Source organism: Felis catus, chromosome B2 (assembly GCF_018350175.1).
Source record: "Felis catus isolate Fca126 chromosome B2, F.catus_Fca126_mat1.0, whole genome shotgun sequence".
NCBI classification, from domain to species: Eukaryota; Metazoa; Chordata; class Mammalia; order Carnivora; family Felidae; genus Felis; species Felis catus.
Window position 1 is genome coordinate 26954939 of NC_058372.1, and position 7848 is coordinate 26962786.

Here is a 7848-nt window from a genome sequence, read left to right on the forward strand (position 1 = left end):
AGGCTCAGTACTTGATATTTCCTAAACACTAGCAGGGGGAGGGAGGGAAGAGAAGACCCCCGACTTGAAAAAGGAATTTGTGTCCCATTTCCAGCCCTGTACCCTGACATAACCAGCCCCTTTGGCTGAGGCTTTATGGGAGCATTTTGGTTTCAACCTGGAGACCAATTAAGTGGTCTCCCTAAACACCCCAGCGTTTGGTGAATTTGGACTTTAAACGCATCTCCACTGCTGGCAGTGCTTGGAGAGAAAGTGGCAATAGCGACTCGTTTGTTTTCCTATTGTGGGAAATGCCAGCGGACCCTGGGTGTTGCAATGGACGGTTGTGCTTCACTGTCTCCCCCCAGCTCACTATCCCCTGCCCTCTCCTCGCTCTCGCTCAGCAGCCCAGAGAAATGTAAACAGCTTGTTATGTAAATTGCAAATCGAACAGCGGGGGTGTTCTGGGCTCCCCGCTTTGGATATAAAAGTTGCCGTTGTGAAATTAGTATCTGGCATGCGGAAAAAAAATGGAGAGGTGCAGTTTTATAAAGATCAACTTTCCACTGGTTTAGCTCTGGATATTCGCCAGGAAAAGATATTTGCATTTGTATTTTATAAGCTTACTCGGAAGCAAACCTCCAGTAAACGGCTTGATTATATTTCAAGTACTTTGCTTATTTTATTATTGTTGTTAGTGGTCTTGTTTTAATGTTAAGGCACAGAAATAAAGTCTTTGGGGGAATGGGTAAAGTTTTTATTTTTCAGTTTAAAGTTTTTGATTGCCCCGTTTTTGCTGCTCCTCGGGGTAGTTCAATCATCCGTCTTCCGGACAACTACTGACTCAATTGGCAGACATGCCCCCGCAGGAAACCTTGGGCTTCTTTTCTGACACCTCCCATAGTTGCAGCCTGAAGGTCCTGCAGGCGACAGCGGTAATGGATGTTTGGTGGAGCTGTCGTTTGGCCCGCCCTGCAACCCCCAGCCCTTCCTTGACCTGCCAGGTGGGGTTACAGTTCCCGGGGCCCACTTACGGGCTCATAGCTCTGAGGAGGGGGCGTGACGTCACAACGATATTTAAAACAAGGCCTCACCGGGCCCCTACTGTAGAAAAGAACCAGGGAGATGTGGCCAGCACTCCAGGAAATGCCTGGATTTGGGAACGTGGGGACACCACAGGAATGTGTGTATTGGGGGGAGTGGGGGAGGAGATGGTGCCCTAACGCAGGTCACCAGGAACCAGAAGGAGCTCTTTCTCTTCTTTTTATTCCAGTCAATAATAATAAGGAAAGAAGGATCGGGCGAGCTCCGAGTTCAAGAAATGAGTCTCCAGGCGTCTGAGCCCTGCCTAGGGTGCATAGATTGTCCTCTCCGTCAGAGACCCCTCGGGGAGTTTCCAGCGTCCCCCTCGGGCCCGGCAGCCCAATCGCCCCTGTGACCTGCCCAGACCCCCTCCCAGTCCTCTGTTCCCGCGTATCCAGCTTTTGGCTCTCGGTTTTGCCCAGGAAACCGGCCCATCGTAGGGGAATCTAGGACGCCCTTGAGAGATTTTTTTTTTTTGGGGGGGGGGGGAGCTTAGCCCAGGAGCTGCGGAAACAGGAAAGGCGGGCTTAGAAGATGAGGGAAGGGGCTTCCCCTGTTCTAGACGGTGCCGCTAATCTAAGGGATTCTGCAAACCCAGGAGGGAGGCTGCACGTCAGCAGCCCCTTCGCTGTCCCCTTCGCTGCTAGGGGACAAATTGGAAGATTAAGGCATTTATTCTGCCAATGAAATTTGAAAACTCCCCACTAGACCGAAATCACAAACAACTGCAACAAAGTCCGTGTGGGGGTGTCTTTGGGATATTTAGATACATGCCTGTAGTTCTACATATGGCCTCATTTGCGTAGACCAGGAGTCCAGGGGTAAGGGAGGATATTTCGGTGTCAGTAACCGTTATTCGTTACCAAACCTTCAGCTCCGAAGGTAGCCTTGGTCTTCAATGTGACTTTTCAGCTGAGGGAGGAGGCGGGGACCGAATGTCTGGGTTGCCGAGACTCAGCGGGTTTCTTCCTTCTTCCCTCTTAGTTGGGGGGCTTCTGAGAAGAGATTGAGTTAACGCAGTACCTCTAATTCTGCTCCCTCCTCAGCAGAAAAATACTTGCTACAATAAATAAAAAGAGCATTTGTTTTTCGATTATGTTTTAAAGTGATCTACATTGCCTGTCTACATGATTGAACTAATTGGATAGTTGCTCTGGTAGAAGCAACCCTTCACAGTTTATGTGATGGAATAATTTAACGTCATTCCCCCAGTCCCCAAGCTGGGCTGTCCCCCTAATTACACAGGAGAATGCTTGCCAGCACCTGCTCTTGGTTACCCCGTCGGGCTGGCCCACCTGTCACCTCAGAGCCGGGCTGAGTAGCAAGAAAGGGACACAAGGCATAACGGAAGTGAATCTTTACGTTGTAGTGGCTGGCTACGGAAGACTCAGGGGTTCCTTTGTCCAGGCAGAGGTAGATGGAGACCCGAAATGTCTTCTTGAATTAATAACCCAGGACAAGAATAAAATCTATAAAAGGGTGGATGATCGGAAAGGATTAGGTGCCTGCGCGTGCATGCGCGCACCTCTGTGTCCTCGCATCCAGGTCCCCAACAGACTCAGGGCGGCTGCCGCAAGCCAGGTGCTGAAAGTGTAGAGGCCCCGCTTCCTCCCAGCTTGGTAACATCTGCTCATTTAAGGCGCGCGCCGCGCACGGCGCAGCGGTCCTCCAGCCCCAGAGGCTGTAGCACAGCACCGAGATTGTAGGGTACCGGCGGGCGCCAGCCGTCAGAAAACCACGGGGTGTAGGCGCCTTCTCCGGGCTGGACTGAAAAGCGCGCGCTCCGGCACGGACGCGCCTTGGCTACGGGTGTTGGTGGAAAGGCTTTGATCCGTGAAAAGACCCACAGACAGTTCAGAACCGCAGGCCGGGCGAGGTCGGCTGCACCTTGCTGGCGGCTGGGCCTGTGTCGTGCGGGAGACGAGTGCTTCCCGGGTCTCCAGCCCCGCCCCGCGGCTCTGCCACCCTTCTCCTAGCTGGAGAGCCACCGTCGCAGAGCCTGAGCCTCGACTTCCCGGGGCCTACGATTGCCCGGAGGGCTTGAGCTCTGGGACATCCCTCCCGACGTCCCTTACCCCACCTCGGGCCGTCCAACCGAGCGTATGCAAGGCCGGGCCTGGTGTGCGGAAAGCGCGATCAGCCTCGCACCCTTGGACTCTGGGGAACTGCCGCGGGGCCCTCGACCCCGAGCCGGCTGTTTGCACTTCTCAGGGCAGGGACCGGCAGGCACCTGGATCGGAGCAATCGGCCTCCGGGGAGGGCGGCTGTGCTGGCGTGCGCCTGCGGTTGGAAGCGGTGGCCCGGGGTTCGGGCTCCCCTTCCTCCTTCCACAGACTTCCCGCCTTTTCCCCCGCGAACGCAGAGCAGGGAAGAAGTGTGGGAAGTCCAGAGGCCACTCGGCAGCACTGGGCTGGGGCTCCCGGGCTGGGGACGCAGCCCCAGCCAAGTCCCGTGTCCTGGGGCCCCGGACTCGCCCCGGTGGCTCTGGGCTCCTTCACTTGGCACTGCGCGTGCTCCGAGCGCCCCCTGCGGTCCGTGGCTTGGTCTCCCCTGCGCCTCTGAGGCGGCGGGAGGCTATACTGCCCCTCGCAGGCCCATCACTTCCGGAGCCTTTCCTGGGGAAAGGGGCTCCTGAGGTAGGGGTCCCTGGGGGAGGTCACGAAGCTAGAGTGGGACCCCGAAGTGTCCGGCTCCTTGTTTTAGCACCCTGCAATCTACCCAGGGTCCAAGCAAGAATAGTCTGAAGTCCCGTGGAGAGACCATCTCAGACTCCAAGGCAGGGACGAGGGACGTTTTTGTTCCTGGAGCCCGAGGTGACCTGGTATTGGGGCTTGCAGCCATCGGCTACATTCCTTCCAGGCGGCCCCTTTTAATTGATGTGCACGTTACAGAAAAGGCAAGGCCGCTTCATCAAGTGAATTACATTCTAGGAGATGCCAAGGAATGTATTTACTGGCAGCCAGGTTTGCCAATAAAAGTTGCAAATGAAGACTGCTGGTTTCCAGGAAAATGTACTTCTGTTTTTTAACCACACCTTAGTCTTAATTATGAAAAACTGAATCTCCAAAGAACCTGTTTAGAGAACAGGACTAGTGAGTGGCAGTGATAGTGGCTACTAGTGCGGTCTCACACCCCCACACACATTTACACACCCCAGAGACACTGTATGACAACACAGACCATGCACACTGCAGCTTTACCCACGGAGAGACTTGCCAATATTTACATACACAGTAGACACAGACACAAGGCTAGACGCTGGCACGCAGAGAGGTATGCATTCGGATTAGTGCTATTTAGTTTGGAAGCACAGATATAAGAAAAGATAAACTATGGCAAATAAAGAGGCGAATTTCCACAGAATATTAAATAGAAGTAAATGTATGAAAGGAAAGGAGGCACTTGCTCTGTAGTATTTAGCTACTACTAAACTTGCCCTAGTATTTTTTTAAATGTTTTATTTATTTTTGAGAGTGTGGGAGGGAGAGGGGCGGCGGGGGGGGGGGTGGGTGCAGAGGATCCAAAGTGGGCTCCTTGCTGACAGCAGCAAGCTCCATGTGGGCTCGAACTCACAAACCAGTTGGAGGTCATGACCTGAGCCAAACGAAGTCTGATGCTCCACTCATCAACTGATGGAGCCACCCAGATGCCCCACCCTAGCATTTTTTAAGGCCAATAGTCGACTAGGGTTAAACTATAAATTTAGGGCAACAGAAAAAGAAACCCAGAATTTACTTTTACTGAGGTTCCTTTTTGCCTGAGGTCACACCTCCCCCCCCCCCCGCCCCCATCAGAATGGGAAAATCTCCCCACTCACCAAATGGGACAGCTCTGTTTTCCCTAACATTTGACTGCTCTTCTAGACCTTAGTTTGGGGCAGAGTGAATACTAATGCAGGGTAAATCTGTTTGATATGACATTTCTCTAGTCTCAACCACAGACCCTTAAACAATAACAATAAGATGCACAGAGCATTTATTGTGTTGTTCTTCTGCTGAGGGCTTCATATAATCATTTCGTTTGATCCTCACAAGGACCCCATTGTAGACACTATTATCTGCATCTTATACAGAGGGGAACTGAGGCTCAAAGCGACTAAGTTACTTGTCCAATTTTACTTGGTGTATCTCCTTGGTTCTAACATGCCATTTATGATAAGGTACATCATTTATGTGCCACTAAGAAGAAAAATTAAACCAGTAAACATCACTGGTGGTTTAAGTCTCATCTCTATTTTGGATGTTAAAATGTACATTTTAGATCATTGATATATTGACTAATCCATTTAATCAGCAAATATATGGACACTTTTTGTGTTCAGCATTATTCTAGCAACTGATATATAACATTATATATAACTGATTATATATAACTGATATATAATACCCTTTACTGGACACATTTGGGAAGGCAAATAGTAATAACTGTTGGGAAACGTTCATCCACATAGATGCTTGAATCTGTTGTATGTGTGTAAGCTTAGCTGACTTGCACAGAGCTAGTGTGTCTGCACACAAAGGCAGGGCTCCCACCCAGCACTTGCAGCCTTCTCTCCGTTGGTCACTCCAGCTCCTCAGCCTTAACTTACACCAGGCCCAAGTGCCTAATGCAGTGGAAGCCTTTGGCCATGTGGTTGGTGCTTCAGGGGGCAGGGTGGGGACAGCATCAGGGAGGGCCAGAGAGGTGCGGGGAGAGAATAGGCAAGAGGGCCTTTGTATCCTTTCTAGGAAAAAATCCCTCCCTGCCCAACTCAGACTTGGCCTGGATAGTGAGGTAGGAAGAGGGTCACCTAGCGGCACAGCCAGAGGAGGCCCCAAGCCCCCAGCCCTGTTTGTGGGCCGGCACCATATCTCACATCTTGGAGCTTCTGGAGGGCAAGGGGCTCTGCTCTCTCAGGGAACACGGAAGAGTTGTATCCTGGACCCAGTGGTGTGAAACTGCCTCTCTGCGCTAGGATCCCTTGTGTCTTCCCAGGAAGAGCAGTGTGCCCAGTTGGGGTAGCCAGTGCATCCAGCATTGGTGGGTGTGTCCCATCAACTGGTGGCTGCAGCAGGCAGTGGGCACCAGGGCCAGACTCCCTTAGGACCGCCCCAGCCCCCCGCCGGCTGCGGTCGACAGTCTGGGACTGCCCTGCTTCTCTTCAAGGCCAGCCAGTGTGGGCGTCTGGTCTCCCCTTTGTCTGTCCCTGCAGTGAGCGGAGGAAGGTTCTTTTAAAGGCAGGGCTGTTGTGTTCACACAGGCGCACGCACGTAATCCCGAACCAGGGCCTGTGTTTAGTCTATCTCGCTGACGTCCTTCCTGAACAGATGGGAAGAGGAAACGATTCTCCTAGCCATTTTTGCCTTCACTGTACCCTGGCTCATCCATCATTTTCTCACCTAGCATCTCCAGGACGGCACAGTCTCCACTGACTGCCCAGAAAGTCCCCACCAGCAGGCTGTCACCGGAGAGGCTGGCCACCGCCTGCCCTGCATGTACTTTTCCTCCTTCCTTTAACACAAAGGTTTACATTATTGGCCATCCTTATGATGAAACAGGCTCCAGATTAGATAAGGTTAAATTACACTTTTATAAGGTGCCAGTATCGTCTTAGGAGACATTATCCTTTTATTTGTGAGTGTGCGCTTATAATAATAGTTTGTTTTTGTACTTATCTCTCTTCCCAAGTAGACAACATATACACACACTGTGACTTATTAGGGAGAGGACCACTCACTGCCCCAAGGGGGGAAAATTAGCTACTTGCCAAGAAAGAGCAAGTTGCTAACGTTGCTGACTTCTGGGAACTGGCCCAGTCAGCAAGGCAGAATTGTTTTGCTTTTGTGTGTGGTAATTCTACATAGTGCCCAGTGCCATCTTAAGAAACACCCATAGTAGTTTTCATTGTTTGCCTTTATGAGTATTTGCTATCAAAGATTATTTGTTAGGTGTATTTGTTTTAGTAAGGAACACGTCCAAAGGCAGGCAGACGTGTCACTGGGAAAATGTTTTGGCAGGAGCCAGGCAGGGGTTTTACATAATAGGAAAACAAATGGGGCCCCACCCTCCTCACATCAAGGCAAACAGTCACATATTTTGTTTAATATCAGTCACAATGTCTACTGTCTGCTGGAAGTAGGTTAGTTTTCTAGTAAACATCACTATCATTGATGTCAACTGTTTTTGTTTTTGTTTTTTTTTTTTCCTGGAACAGCCTCAGACTTACTCAGATCATGATGCTTTGTCCATTTTAGTTAGTCTTTGGATATTTTACAAGAGAGGGTGAATGCATAGCAATAACATTTCCTTTTATTTTAAAATGAATTTTGAAAAATATGTGTTTCATATTTCTCCTTAGTTTGGCAAATTTTGAATTTCCCTTGATTATGGATTAAGTGGAGTTTTTCTTACTTGTTGCCTTCCCTTGCTGGTTTGTACATTCATTTTCCTGATCGTATCTATACAGCTTTGCTGATTTCAAGGAGATTCAATCATCAAGTGGTGCTGACAGTCTGTTGAAAATCTCGTAAAAGGAGAGTTGCACTTTATTTTCTGACTGTGCCAAACTTTTTCCAAGTAGGTATTTAGAACCCAGAAAACATCCCCTAGCAGATCAGAGTAATATTAAATACAGGTCAAGTGCTGGATTCAAAGTTCTTGGCAACGTCCCTTTAAAAACAAATTTCTCTGATATGCCTAGATCTGCTTTTCCAATATTAGCATAACTTTCAGTTTTATCCACCCGACAAATATTTTAAGTGTGTACATTTGGTGGAAAAAGAAAATGATGGATGCAAAATTTGTTCT

The 7848-nt window shown here is 49.9% G+C and overlaps 1 long non-coding RNA gene across 1 annotated transcript; it reads right to left on the reverse strand.

Annotated features, from left to right (window-relative positions):
* Positions 1-682: 682 nt before the first annotated feature.
* LOC123385319 lies at positions 683-3847 on the reverse strand. The gene is made up of 3 exons (XR_006597627.1): positions 3293-3847; positions 1931-2122; positions 683-899 (listed from the first exon to the last, which is right to left on the reverse strand). It is a non-coding gene; the product is annotated as an uncharacterized LOC123385319 (long non-coding RNA).
* Positions 3848-7848: the final 4001 nt, after the last annotated feature.